This window comes from Sesamum indicum, unplaced genomic scaffold, assembly GCF_000512975.1.
Source record: "Sesamum indicum cultivar Zhongzhi No. 13 unplaced genomic scaffold, S_indicum_v1.0 scaffold00238, whole genome shotgun sequence".
Classification (NCBI taxonomy): domain Eukaryota; kingdom Viridiplantae; phylum Streptophyta; class Magnoliopsida; order Lamiales; family Pedaliaceae; genus Sesamum; species Sesamum indicum.
In genome coordinates, this window is record NW_011628132.1 from 28978 (window position 1) to 43877 (window position 14900).

A 14900-nucleotide genomic window follows, 5' to 3' on the forward strand; every position below is an offset into this window, starting at 1 on the left:
AACGTCGAAAGCCTATGAGTACTTCAGGCCGAAACTTGCGAGGCAGCCTTGGAAAGCAGCTATTTGGAAGGCTTTCATCCCGCCGAAGTACTCGTTCATTATGTGGCTTGGCCTGCGCAATAGATTGGCTACAAGGGACAGACTCGAGTTCCTCCATGAGGAGGATTTATGTTCACTTTGCGTCAACACCAAGGAATCGGCCAAACACCTTTTCTTTGAGTGCCCGTTCAGCAACTACATTTGGTCACATATCCGAGAATGGCTTGGGATCAACTGACGTATGTCCACCTTACACAGTGCGGTGAAATGGCTCAAGAAGGAGAAAACTGGATCCTCCGTTCATAACAAAGCACGACACCTAGCTTTGTCATGCACGGTCTACACCCTTTGGCGGCATCGTAATGAATTCATATTTGAGGGTGCAATACCCAATCCCGAGAGCCTTATTATTTCCGTGAAGATCACTGTCTATAGGCTCCTCTTGACACATTTCCCGCACGATTTAATTGCTCTTTAAACTTTAGTGTGGGTCCTTTTATATCTCTCCAGGTATGCCCGGAGTACCTTGTAAATATTACTGGATGAATGAAAACTTACAATTCACCTAAAAAAAGAAAGAGCTCTCAGTCTGTCAATTCACCTAACTTACTATGTCTGGACCTGGTAAGTTTTCCCGTGTTGAGTCAAATTAAGCCGCAGGCTCCACTCCTAGTGGTGCCCTTCCGTCAATTCCTTTAAGTTTCAGCCTTGCGACCATACTCCCCCCGGAACCCAAAGACTTTGATTTCTCATAAGGTGCCGGCGGAGTCCTAAAAGCAACATCCGCCGATCCCTGGTCGGCATCGTTGATGGTTGAGACTAGGACGGTATCTGATCGTCTTCGAGCCCCCAACTTTCGTTCTTGATTAATGAAAACATCCTTGGCAAATGCTTTCGCAGTTGTTCGTCTTTCATAAAGCCAAGAATTTCCTCTGACTATGAAATACGAACCCCGACTGTCCCTGTTAATCATTACTCCGATCCCGAAGGCCAACATAATAGGACCGAAATCCTATAATGTTATCCCATGCTAATGTATACAGAGCGTAGGCTTGCTTTGAGCACTCTAATTTCTTCAAAGTAACAGCGCCGGAGGCACGACGCGACCAGTTAAGACCAAGAGCGCATCGCCGGCAGAAGGGACGAGACGACCGGTGCACACCAGAGGCGGACCGGCCGGCCCAACCCAAGGTCCAACTACGAGCTTTTTAACTGCAACAACTTAAATATACGCTATTGGAGCTGGAATTACCGCGGTTGCTGGCACAGTCTTTTTTTTTTTTTTTTGCAAAAATCGCCTGTGCCTAGGCGGGGGGTTTGGCGGACACCTACCTGTTTATTACCTAAAAAAAATTATAGAGTGTACAATTCAAAAACATTAAATGAGGAGTACTTACTCCCTTTACGATCAAAGTAATTCTAATCTATGTGCAAAATCAATGATGATCAAAATCTACCTATTCTAACTTGCTGCGTAATGCCACCGCCAATCTCTTCCCGAATGCCCCGACCAAAAATCATCTCAAAGCATCACTCAAGCTCACCGGCGAAGATAGGGAGTGCCCAATTTATCCAGTCTGATAATGCCTCGTAGTACTCCCGTAATCTCCTCCTGATACATAACCCTAGTCAACTGCCGAGACGCGGCTTCCTTCGCAAGATAATCAGCCGCTCCATTAGCCTCTCGAAAAATATGTCGTACGTCCGATTCTAATTCCTGTTGCAGCTGCAAAATGCGCATCATCAAATGCTGCACCTCCCACATCCCAGATCCTCGTGACTGTAAGAGCTGGAGAACTACGGTAGCATCCACCTCAACAACTGTGGGTGCTAAACTGTGTGCTCTAGCTAGCTCTAGACCACACCAAACTGCAGTAAGCTCCGAAACCACACTAGTGGCCGTACCCAAAGCAAACTGGTATGCTAGATGCACCTATCCAATCTCATCCCAAATAACACCTGCCGCTGCTGCTGGCCCGGGGATCCCGAGCGAGGACCCGTCCGAATTCAACTTAAACCACGCCGGAGTGGGGGTACTCCAACGCACCACTCTGGGTGCCCGAGGCACCATCGGCCTGAAGCAGAAACCCATAGCCAACTCCCGGTGCAAGTCCCCTTTCCACTATATGCTCGTCATGATCCGTGCAGCATATAGTGTGCGAAGCTGGCGCTGAACCTCCAATATGATTCCCGTTGCGTCATGATCCGTGCAGCATATAGTGTGCGAAGCTGGCGCTGAACCTCCAATATGATTCCCGTTGTCGTAATATGTACCCCCTGATACTTTGCAGCATTTCGTTGCGTCCAAGTAGACCATAAAATCAAAAATGGTACCAAAGTGCGAATGTGCAAATCTGAGTGAAACGGGGTAGAGTATCGCCAGAAGTGCACCATAAGACGCAGGTTCCCCGTTTCACAAAGTTGAAGCCCAAAGACGTTAGCAAAGTGCAGCCACATCTCGAACTACTGCCCCTTCAACAAACAAATGAGAGATGCTCTCCTCTGCATCACAACATTGGCATTTTGATGGGAAACTAAATCCCTTTCGCTTCATGCGTTCATCCACCGGGATCTAATCCTGGAAAAGCCCACATAAGAAGACAGACACGAATGGCCGCAAAGAACGGTGCCATATATCTGTAAAAAGTTGCCGCCGAGGAGATACGACTCGAATGGCCTCCCATGCCGATGTCGTGGAAAACGTCCCATTACTCGCCGCGGTCCACACAATTTTGTCCCGCTCACTGCAATAGGAATTTGGCAGATAACATGTGCAATCTGTGGCGGGACTATCCTGAAGATCCTGGGGACATTCCATTCTCCCTCATGTCAATAATAGCATACCGGCTCCATAGTGTCAGGGGCCCCATGAACTAGTTGGGCTAAAGGCTTTTCACCAAACCAATTATCATGCCAAAAAGAGACTGCACCCTGGCCCAAAGTCCAGAATATTAGAGGTTCCACCACATCCCTGATGCGACACAGACGATGCCAAATAGAGGAATGATTGCGATTATACGGCACATGAGTAGGATGATGGGTCCTACAATATCGGTCATGCAAGAACTCCGACCATAAGGATGATTTCTGCCTAAATCGCCACCAAAGCTTCATGGAAAAAGCCCGAACATACTCCGAACATCCAAACCACCTTCTGCTACTGGGCTACACATCTTATCCCATGAAGACCAATGGATATGCCGACGGCCATTATACGAGCCTCAAAAGAAACCATTGAATATGCGCTCAATGGTTATCAATACAGATTTAGGTAGGTGAATTACTTGAAGTAGATGTAAAGGCATAGCCTGCAACACACTTCGAATCAAGGCCAGCCTCCCTTCGTGGGATAGATTCGTCATCGCCCACCCCTGTAGCATGTCACGTAACTTGGAGATGAGCGAATCAAATAGACATACCTTCCGATTGCCCCTGTACAGAGGGACTCCCAAGTATGTGACTGGGAGATATTTCAACTGGTAACCCATAACGTGTTGTACCTCTTGCAACTGTGACGACAACACCTGCCGGCTCAGAACAAAAGAACTCTTTTCACTATTTATCCGTTGTCCCGACACTCGCTCATATGTATGGAGAAAATCACGGAGCAATGCCATGTACTGCCTGCAGATGTTAGTAAAGATCATCATATCATCCGCATATGCTAGGTGGGATACCCGAACCCGACCCGGTGATTGGTAATACATCATTGGGTGCGCCGCAAAAAGTCGATCCAGCCCCTGAGATAAGTAATCAGCAGCAAGCACGAATAACGCCGGGGATAGCGGATCCCCCTGCCGCAAGCCTCGTGTCGAATGAAAGAATCCAGCATGCTCTCCATTCACTAATACCAAGAGCCAACAGTTAGAGACAACATTAGCCACCAAGTCAACCCAGCACTGCGGGAAACCCTTTAGCCGCAAGACTTGAAAGAGGAACTCCCAATTACCTCGATCATATGCTTTGGCCATATCAAGCTTAAAGATAACATTCGCCTCCGGTCGATGAGACTCCAATGAGTGAATTAATTCTTGCGCCAAAAGAACATTATCACTCAACAATCGTCCCGGGACAAACCCACTCTGGGACGGAGATATTACCTTCGGTAGGACATGCCCAAGTCTGATGGACATCAACTTTGTGCAGATCTTATTCGTAACATTACACAAACTTATCGGTCGGTACTCACTCCTAGAAGCTGGGCTGCCAGTCTTAAGTATAAGGGAGATGGTAGTAGCTGTGAAACTCTTCGGCATCGCTATGCCACGGAAAAACTCAGATACTGCACTAAAAACATCCTCTGAAACGAGATCCCAGCAGGTATGATAGAAAATCGCCCCAAATCCATCTGGTCCTGCAGCACTCTCTGGCTCAATACTGAAAACAGCCTCCCGAACCTCTGCCATCGTTGGCATGGCACACAAGAAACATCTATCCTCATCTGTTAGGCCATCCTCTAAGCAGTCCTGATCCATCTCATCTGGAAACACTGACTCTGCAGATAAGAGCTCCTCAAAGAAAGAAGCCGCCGATCTCTTAATTGCTATTGGATCAGTTAAAACCTCCCCCTCATGTTGTATCTCAAAGATCGTACCATGAAACCTCCTCTTCTTCACTAAACAGTGGAAATATCTCGTGTTTCGTTCCCCATCTTTAGCCCATTTGATTCCGGCCTTTTGTTTCCAGAAGGCCTCCTCTTGAGTCAACACCCGAACCAACACAGCCGAGCACCGATTTCGCTCCACAAGCGTGCGATCACAAGGATCAAGATCATATGCTTCATCAGCCTCCTTGAGATCTCGCTCCGCCTCTGCAACCCTATCAAACACATTCCCAAATACTGTTTTGTTCCATTCCTTCAGACAGTGCTTCAAACAAGTTAGTTTTTGCTGAAGGCGAGTCATACCACTCCCGATCGTCGGGTATTGCCAATTCCCACGAACAACCTCAAGAAATCCCGGGTGTGTGATCCACATGTGCTGAAACCGAAAAGATGATGCCTTTTGCGTCATAATAGTCTCTGCAATAACCTATTATCCACGATGATCCGATTTGGAGAGCTCTAGATGAGTAACTTGTCTTTTTGGGAATACGTCCATCCTGCTATCAGTTACTAGGACCCGATCTAGACGTTGTCGCAATTGACGACTATACCAGGTGTAAGGGCTCCCAGTATAACCAGCGTCTATAAGGGCACAGTCTGCAATAGTCTCATGAAAATCCGACATTGCGATTCCATTCGGGGCAGCGCCCCCCGACCGTTCCTCTGGACAGAGGACAGTATTAAAATCCCCTCCCACAATCCAACGCGAAGAGCCGATCGAAATCAATCGAAGGCCATCCCAAAGATCCCGTCGCTCCACCACATCGCATTTAGTATATACTACTGTAACAAAAAACGGTTTCGGCCACTTATTAGATTCCAAACGGAGGTGCAGAAACTGCTCATGATCTAATAAAACCTGACACCGTACCTCCGGACCCCAGAAAAACCATATCTGATTCACACAATTTGAAATAACCTCATGAAATCCCAGCCGCCTCACCATAAACCTTCCCTCAAGGGAGATCATAGGCTCCATGATAGCCAAGAAATCCAGATGATGTTGTTTTCTGACTCGATTCAAGACCCTCTGCGTAGGATCATTTCCAATTCCCCGAACATTCAAAAATAATCCTTTCATCTATCAAGGGAGAGTAGATCGTATAATACTCCTCGTGACAATCCTACGGGGCAGGGAGACTGCCTTTCGCCGATCTGGCGAAGCAGAATGGTCTGTAGACGTGTCTCCCATGGACCGACCTCGCCGATGGCGCGCCAACCTCCTAGAGACATCCTCCTCATCCACCTGATGTGCATTCTGTAGACGTGTCTCCCATGGACCGACCTCGCCGATGGCGCGCCAACCTCCTAGAGACATCCTCCTCATCCACCTGATGTGCATCCTCCCCCGTCGGCCCCAAAACCACATCATCGATAACTGCAGCACAGTTAGGCAACTCCTGATTCTCTATATTAACCACACATCCTGTAAGCTCACACCTTGCTGTCTGCGATGCTGGCACAACACCTGTTTCTACCTGCTCATCTTCAGTCCTCGTGTCAGATGGACCACCAGACTCTCCCAACTCAGGAACCATCGGATGTACCACGGGAACCGCTGTCTCCTTCTCATTCCTAGAATGGTGTTCGACGACTGATTCTTTGACATGACCAGGTTTCACTTTTCCATCACCCTCATCTTTCGTTAAGTGCACCACTTCTTCCACCACTGTTTTGGACACATCTTTATGAGATGCAACTTCATGCGATTCACCCTCCGCCCCCTTAGAGCCACTAGTACTAGCCCCAAGGCGCGATCGGGCTGCACCATCATCAAAAACCACATGCTTTTCTTTACGGCAATCTCTCAATTTCTTTTGCGCCCGCTGCGCATCCAGTTTCACCCGAAGATCCTCCTGATCAGGAATAGGTGGTGGAGGATCATCCCTATTTGCAGGCCTAACTCGTGGGACCTTTGATTTGTGCTTCTCATAGCACTCATCTTCATCATGTCCTAAGTGCTTGCAAGCCCCACAATACTTAGGAAGACATTCGTAAATCACAGGCTGGATGATCACTTCTGTCCCAATCCCAAGCCCATTTTTCGTCTGTAGCGGCTCAAGTAAGTTAATCTCAACACAGACCCGCGCCACACTAGGCCGCACCAGAGTCGCTGTAGAAACATCCGTCCTAAGTGGCGTCCCCAATAGACGGCCAATGCTAAACAATGCCTCCCGATCAAAGAACTAGATCGGCAACTCCGGCAAACGAATCCATACCGAAACAATAGGCGATTCTTCCCTTGGATTAAACGTAGGTGTCCATTTAAAGACACGCATGGGAAATCCTTCCACAAACCAGATAGATTTGATCCAAAGCTTAGTATAATCCTCCTCTAGAGCAAATTTTATGAAAACATGTCGAACATTAATGGCCCCTACAGAGAAATCCGCACGAAATCCCCAAGCCATCATCCAGCGTCGAAGATTTTGCATGGATGGATAGCCATGCGAAAATTTCCCTACCAAGGCATAACGAAAAGGTAGGGATAATCGAGATATTTCCTCAGACGAAAATCTCAGCACCTTCATTCCCTGATCACGAGACAAAACACCCATCGGGCGAAATGAAGATATCTCAAAAGATACCGATGGCGGCGGTGGACGCACAGCTGCACCGGCAACCGCATCGCGATAAGACCGCACCGGGGGCGATGAGCCCCCTGCTGTGGCAAACATACTACCCAACAACCTCCCAATCAGACCTCCGGTGAAGCTTCGGCAACAGTCCAAACTCCGTGAATCAACAACCAAACAAGAGATGCAAAAATTCAGCAACAAATCTGTGAACCGCGCAGCAGAAAGTCACAGAAATCCGACGAAATTCAGCAATTCACAACAATCAATATCGCAGCAATTCACAACAATCAATCAATCAATCGCAAAACACAGCAAGAAATCTGCGAAATCCGACGAAAACGCAATAACAGCACCAGAAATCAATGCAAAACAACGCAGCAGAATTCGCAGAGCAGTGCAGCAGAATTCGCAGCAGCAGTGCAGCAGAATTCGCAGCAAAACAGCACCAGCAATCAACAATCAACTGCAGCAAAAAATAGCAAGAAATCTGCGAAATCCGACAAAGACTCCGACGAAGAGCAATTCGCAGCAAAACAGCACCAGAAATTACAGAACAACGCAGCAGAATTCGCAGAGCAGTGCAGCAGAATTTGCAGCAGCAGTGACGAGCAACTTGCAGCAAAACAACAGCATAAAATTCCCAGAAATCCGACGAACTAACAGCAGTCAGAAACGACGAACAAACAGCAGCTAAAATCAGCCAAAGCGCAGTGAACAGCAACAGCAAAAACAGGAATTCGCAGCCAAAAACAGCAACTGCAGAAATCCGACGATGAACAGCAGAATTTGCAGCAGCAGCGAACAGTAATTCACATCAAAATTACAGCAGCAGCAGTTGAAATCCAAAATATTCAGCAGCAAATGATATCAGCAATTCACAGCAATCTTCAGCAGCGAAAAAACAACAACACTTCACAGCAAGAAAGTAGTGAAAAATCCGATGAAAAAACCCAGAAATTCCGACGAAATTCATAGAAAAACCGATGAAATAATCAACGAGGATCAACAAAAGATCTAGCCACAAAAATTCAACAGCAACAGCATCTAAATTCAGCCACAGAATCAGCAGAACCAGCGAGATTCAGCAAGAGCGATGAATATGCAGAAACAGCGAAAAAATCCGACTAATTTCGCAGAGAGTCCGATGAATGGGCAAAACCAAAATCCTCCAAACCAAAATCAATAAACTACCAAACCAAAATCAGCAATATCCCACGAAATTCAGAGAAAAAATCGCAGAAATAATTCTTCCCAACCTGCGCAGAAATCGCAGAAAACTCGCAACACTTAACTCTTAAGCCCAGTCTCAATCTTCAATGAAAATTCAAATTGTATGATGGGAAATTTTCCCCATGTGATGAGGAATCGATTGATATAAGTGGTAGCAAGAAATTAGTCGGATGGGAGGCGGAATCGACTTCAGAAGTTCCCATAAAAAAACAGTGCGAAAAAAACAGCATCAACTTCGTTCACAGACCTAGGGCGCGTCAATTCTCCGGCAGGCACACGCGTGGCACAGTGACGACGGTCTTCTGACGGTGAGCAAGGTGGCGGCCGGAAGAAAAATTCCGGCGGCCGGACGGCGGCGGCGTTGCAGCGGCAGCAATTAATGCACTGTGTGTGTGTGTGCGAAAAATAGAGAGATTTTTGCCATTTTTAGATTGTACTCGTTAAGGGATTTAGATTGTACTCATTCCAATTATCAGACTCGTAGAGCCCGATATTGTTATTTATTGTCACTACCTCCCCGTGTCTCACAGGTTGGCTATTACTTGTGGATGACGTGCGGGCAATCGGGTTGATGTAGGCCAGCACGTGACGTCATGCGGGCAACTTGGGTTGATGTAGGCCAGCATGAAGCGACGATGGAGCGCAACCTTAGGCACGAGTAGAAGCTAATGTGCGGAACAGAGTGCTTTGATGCGGGAACAGAGTGCTCTAGCCTTGGAGATGCTAAAAAATTGCACTCCTCGGCCCTTTTAGTGTGCTACTCTTGGGAAAAGAGTTTATTTTCTTAAGCCTATTATAAGGGGGACATGATACGGTGAGCATCAACCGGTCCTCCCCGTGCTCGACGGCAGTAGCATGAGACGACGTCTGCACAAAGTGAGCATCTCTTCGGGGCATGATGGGGGCCTTCAAGAGCCGGCTCTAGGCAGCTCGTGAGCGGAGCGCTAGAGTCCCCGAAGGGCTGGGAGACCCGACGGGCAGCGTAGGGCCAAGATGGTCTACGTTGGGCGCCGATTGTGCCGAGAGGCTCCGTGTGGTGTGCTAGGTTGCCCCTTGGGCTGCGAGTTATCTGAGGCAGCGCCTCTCGAGTGATTGGGTGATCGAGGCAAGCATTCAAAGACCTCGTGATCCAACACATGGAATACGCTATCGAGTTCTAGCCGTCCATGGGGGTCCGTTGGCTAAGAATAGGCGGTCGTGGGACGACGCCGCACAGTAAGCCAAAGCCGAAAGGCAAGAAGGCATGTCGGGCACGCCGTACGGGAGAACGGCAAGGTGTCGGCATATCGATTGGGACTCGGACTTATGATACTGTCCTACTCGGGCGAGACATGGAAGGCGGCCATGATGAGGGCGAGCACCTAGGATGTACCGAGTGTGTTGGATAAGAGATGGGCGTTGCGTGCGCTAGCGTAGTGCCGTAATGCCGAAGCGGAGCGAGGATGCTCCTTACCTTTGGGCAATATGTCGACAGGTTTCGAGATGATGTGCGAGACGCAAAGGCACGGATGCAGAGAGCCTCAGCGAGCACATGGACTGTCGCGAAACTCTGATGTGTGCAAAGGCCGGACGAAGGTGGGTTCGCACCTTTGTGGCCGCACAGGCCAAAATTATATGAGAATGACATTCCACTGCGTTGAAGACTAGCAGGCCTGTGACAGTTGGTATCAGAGCCTCGTTGCCTTCACGGGACGAGGTGTGTTGCGAACTTGGAGGACGGGACCCTCCAGTCGACAAATGGAATATCAGCTCTGATACTGTGACAGGTGGTATCAGAGCCTCGTTGCCTTCACGGGACGACGTGTATTGCAAACCTGGAAGACGAGACATTCCAGTCGACGAATGGGATAAAAGCTCTACGTCTGAGGTACAGGCGAGTTCGAATCCGTAGAGACCATCAGTTGAGACAAGATCAGACCGGTGTGCGACGGGATGATTTTGGGGGACGTCTACCTCTAAGAGGGTGTTGGTTAGAGTCCTATGAGAGCAAGCGGCTACGGTCCAACTTCGTTGTTGTTGGTTGGTAGGTGAGTGAGAGCCACAGATGTATGGGCGAGCTGTCAACCATAGTGCAGAAATTTCTTTTCGGCAGATTGATATTTGGACTTCAGAATTCACTTGGCTTCCCTAAGTGAGAGGGGGACATGCCGATGAGTCAGATGGACTGCAAGAGCCATGTTTGTGAAGTAGAGGTAGCAACCATGTGTGCAGAACGCCGCAAGTCAAGAGGCGGTCTACTCGACAAAGCCGTTTTGTAGGCGAGATACCACCGTGAGCTGAGAGGAACGGAATGTTGGGCCATCTTCTCAGTCTGAAGAACCTTCTTGTGGAGAAGGATGTGCTGAATATTCATGAGCCGAAGCACAGTTGCACATGAGGTGCGTGGAACAAGCCACCCTTGGGGTTGCGAGGAGTGGATGTCGAGACCCCTTTATGGACGGTTGTCAGTGCAAGGCGTATGTGTGGCAGAGTAGAGTTATGGGATGAAATGCTATTGTGGTAGATGAGGGTGCGTTAGGGGTGACGACACGCTTCAAGAACTAAGGAGCATAGACATCCGCTATGTGAGAAAGACAATTTGTCCGGAGCTTGAGTGGGAGCAACCCACTAAGCTGTGTGTTGAGTGCTCATCAGGAGCACGAGTTTGAGCACGATGGGAGCAGCAGGCTTCATCGATGCCGTGAGCAGCAGGCTCCATTGGCATCATGAGCGGCATGGTGTTGCCGGGCGGAATCTGAGTTTTACTTTCGCGATGGCCAGATTCGACGTGATGTTACTACCGAGATGGGGAGCGGGAGACCCCAACCTTGTTAGTGCAAGTCGAGACGGGAGTTGTACATCCCATTCTTGTTTGTGATCGGACCGATACGAGACTGGCGTTTGGAGTTGCTGCCGGACAGGGATTCAGAGATCCTATTCTTGTAGTTGAAGTCAAGCGCTCGGGACGAGGCAACGAGATTGTGTTTTGCGGTCAAGCTAGGAAAGCTTGGTCGTCAGCCAGACTTGGGACAGGCAGTTCCATTTTCGTGGTGGGTTGGGTGGCAACCCTTTTGAAAGCTGTTCGGTTCACGTGTGGGGTTGTTCCGACAGTCGGGCAGGTGGCCCGTGTTTTATGGTCAAGCTACGAAAGCTTGGTCGTATGCCGGATTGTGGGTAAGTGGCCCCAATCGGTGCGGGGTTGAGTGATAACCCTTTCCAGTTCACGAGTGTTGTGATTCCGACAATCGGGCAGATAGCCTATGGGGTGTTTGCAAGTGTTTGAGTGTAGTATACCGCAGAGGCGAATCTGTGTGTTTTCCTAGGACGGCAACACATCGAGTGGGGAGAGAGTGTGAAGTGTGATGCTGCCGAGATTCCACACTTCCGTATTACAGACTCCACACTTCCTTCGTTCCAGATCAATTCGGGTGTATTGAGGCACTGTCTTGAGGAGCATTGGGGATTTGAGAGGCGCACTTGATAAGACTTGGAGTACAGTTGAGAGAGTCTGGATGAGAGTGTAGAGCCAGGCACAGACTTCCGACTATATTTCAAGTGACTGTAGACATAGTACACAAACTTCCATCTTGAGGCGATCAAGCGAGTGTATAAAGGCACTGTTTGTTTGCGAGCTATCCGACACCATAGGAAGAGATGCAGTGATAGGCGCAGACTTCCGTTCATGTTTAGTGTTGATTGAATGTATCAGAGACACTATGTTTTGTGGAGGAGCAGCTTAGCGTCGCCTTGAGGAGATCTCGTGTTGTGTAGAAGAGACACTTCACGATTGGAGTGCTCAAGGGAGCAGGAGGTCGGTCTGGTGTCGCGAGATACTTAGAGAGTATTGGCCACCGCATACACCTCAATCCTTGTGTATGTGTTGACTAGGATGTCAACAGATCGAGTGGGTGAGTTTCTTGTGGACGACGTGTGGACGACTAGGGGATGTCGGCCAGCACGCAGTGGACGATGACTCGTGTTGTGCAGAAGAGGCACTTCACGACTGGAGCGCTCGAAAGAGCAGGAGCAGTCTGGTGTCGCGGGATACTTGGGGAGTATTGGACACTGCATACACTTTAATCATTCGTGTTTGTGTTGACGAGGACGTCAACAGATCGAGTGGGTGAGGATCTCACAGGTCGGCTATTACCTGTGGATGACGTGCGGGCAATCGGGTTGATGTAGGCCAGCACGGGACGTCGTGCAGGCAACTTGGGTTGATGTACGCCAGCATGAAGCGACGATGGAGCGCAACCTTAGGCACGAGTAGAAGCTAATGTGCGGAACAGAGTACTTTTGATGTGGGAACAGAGTGCTCTAGCCTTGGATATGCTGAAAAAGTGCACTCCTCGGCCCTTTCAGTGTGCTACTCTTGGGAAAAGAGATTATTTTCTTAAGCCTATTATAAGGGGGACATGATACGGTGAGCATCAGCCGGTCCTCCCTGTGCACGACGGCAGTAGCATGAGACCCGACGGGCAGCGTAGGGCCAGGATGGCCAACGTTGGGCGCCGATTGTGCTGAGAGGCTCCGTGTGGTGTGCTAGGTTGACCCGCGGGTTGCGGTTATCTGAGGCAGCGCCTCTCGAGCGATTGGGTGATCGAGGCAAGCATTCAAAGACCTCGTGATCCAACTCATGGAATGCGCTATCGAGTTCAAGCCGTCCATGGGGGTCCGTTAGCTAAGAATAGCCGGTCGTGGGACGACATCGCACAGTAAGCCAAAGCCAAAAGGCAAGAAGGCATGTCGGGCACGCCGTACGGGAGAACGGCAAGGTATCGACATATCGATTGGGCCTCGGACTTATGATGTTGTCCTACTCGGGCGAGACATGGAAGGCGGCCGTGATGAGGGAGCGCCTAGGATGTACCTAGTGTGTTGGACAAGAGATGGCCGTTGCGTGCGCAAGCGTACCGTAATGCCGAAGCGGAGCGAGGATGCTCCTTGCCTTTGGGCAATGTGTCGACAGGTTCCGAGATGATGTGTGAGACGCAAAGGCACGGATGCAGAGAGCCTCAGCGAGCACATGGACTGTCGCGAAACTCTGATGTTTGGAAAGGCCGGACGAAGGTGGGTTCGCACCTTTGTGGCCGCGCAGGCCAAAATTATATGAGAATGACATTCCGCTGCATTGAAGACTAGCAAGCCTGTGACAGTGTGTCAGGATTGGTAGCCGTTTTTGAGGCTCCCTCTCCGACCCTAATTCTCCATCACCCGTCACCACCATAGTAGGCCATTATCCTACCATCGAAATTTGATAGGGCAGAAATTTGAATGCTGCATCGCCGGCACGAGGGCCGTGCGATCCGTCGAGTTATCATGAATCATCGCAGCAACAGGCGGAGCCCGTGTCGACCTTTTATCTAATAAATGCATCCCTTCCAAAAGTCGGGGTTTGTTGCACGTATTAGCTCTAAAATTACTACGGTTATCCGAGTAGCAGGTACCATCAAACAAACTATAACTCATTTAATGAGCCATTCGCAGTTTCACAGTCTGAATTAGTTCATACTTACACATGCATGGCTTAATCTTTGAGACAAGCATATGACTACTGGCAGGATCAACCAGGTAGCATTCCTCACCGACTCCGCCGCCCGCATGGGACGAGCCCAAAACGGTGGCGGGCGTCGTTCGCACGAAGCGCAGAATGCTTGCTTTCGGGGTAAACAGAGGCCGAGGTCCTCGTACCGGCCGTGTGTTCCGCATCCGAGAGATCGGGCGACGACGCAATGGGCCAACGACCCGGGCACGTGCGGCCGTGCGCGGGACGTGGGACACAGCGGGCGCCTTGAGGGCCACCCCGCGCCGCGGCCCCGAGGGGTGCAGCGCAGGGCGAAAACGGGACGTTCGGGACAATGGAATGCCTTCGCGATGGGTATGCAGCACAGGAAACCGACCGCGGCCAAGGCAGGAGCGCGCTTGGGCCGACGACTGAAGCGGCTTGCGGGGGATGTTGTCGCTGCCCGAGCAGGGATCCAACATGCCCACACATGCCAATCACCACTCACGCGCCCATTACGTATGCAATGCCCGAGCACACAAGCCAACGCCCGCCGTCCCACGACGCATTCGAGCGTCGCGGCAGGCGAACGGCAGCAAGCACGCCCAAGCATGCCCCGGTAGGCACGAAGATTCGGGACGAAGCACGAGTTGAGAACCGAGGAGCAAAAACCTAGGGACCGGACCGACTTGCCTGTGCGACGCCTCCACTTTCGCAGGCGACGGGCTACTAGCAAGCGCACCCAAAAGCATACCCCAGCTCCCGTGCGGGAGCCTTGCATGCCGGGTTTCCCGACCCTTCCCCAGCCACGTGCTACTGATCTCGGGGTCGCGGGCAACAGACGACGACGACGACCACACCCGCCCTGTGTGGGTGCCACCGGGAGCCGACGGTCGGGGGTGCAAGCCGTCGCCGGCCGCCCTTGACGCCTCCATGTTCGCAGGCAACGGGCTACTAGAGATCGGAA

General features: G+C 50.2%; 3 long non-coding RNA genes across 3 annotated transcripts in view; 1 reads left to right on the forward strand and 2 right to left on the reverse strand.

Moving 5' to 3' along the window:
- LOC110011418 overlaps positions 1-951 on the forward strand; it is an 8886-nt gene extending 7935 nt beyond the window's left edge. The window contains exon 3 of the long non-coding RNA XR_002286423.1: positions 684-951. This is a non-coding gene — a long non-coding RNA (uncharacterized LOC110011418). The remainder of the gene's footprint in view (positions 1-683) is intronic.
- The window catches only part of LOC110011417, a 13354-nt gene extending 11934 nt beyond the window's left edge, over positions 1-1420 (reverse strand). The window contains exon 1 of the long non-coding RNA XR_002286422.1: positions 991-1420. This is a non-coding gene — a long non-coding RNA (uncharacterized LOC110011417). The remainder of the gene's footprint in view (positions 1-990) is intronic.
- The window catches only part of LOC110011415, a 58477-nt gene that overhangs the window by 26783 nt on the left and 16794 nt on the right, over positions 1-14900 (reverse strand). The window lies entirely within an intron of this gene.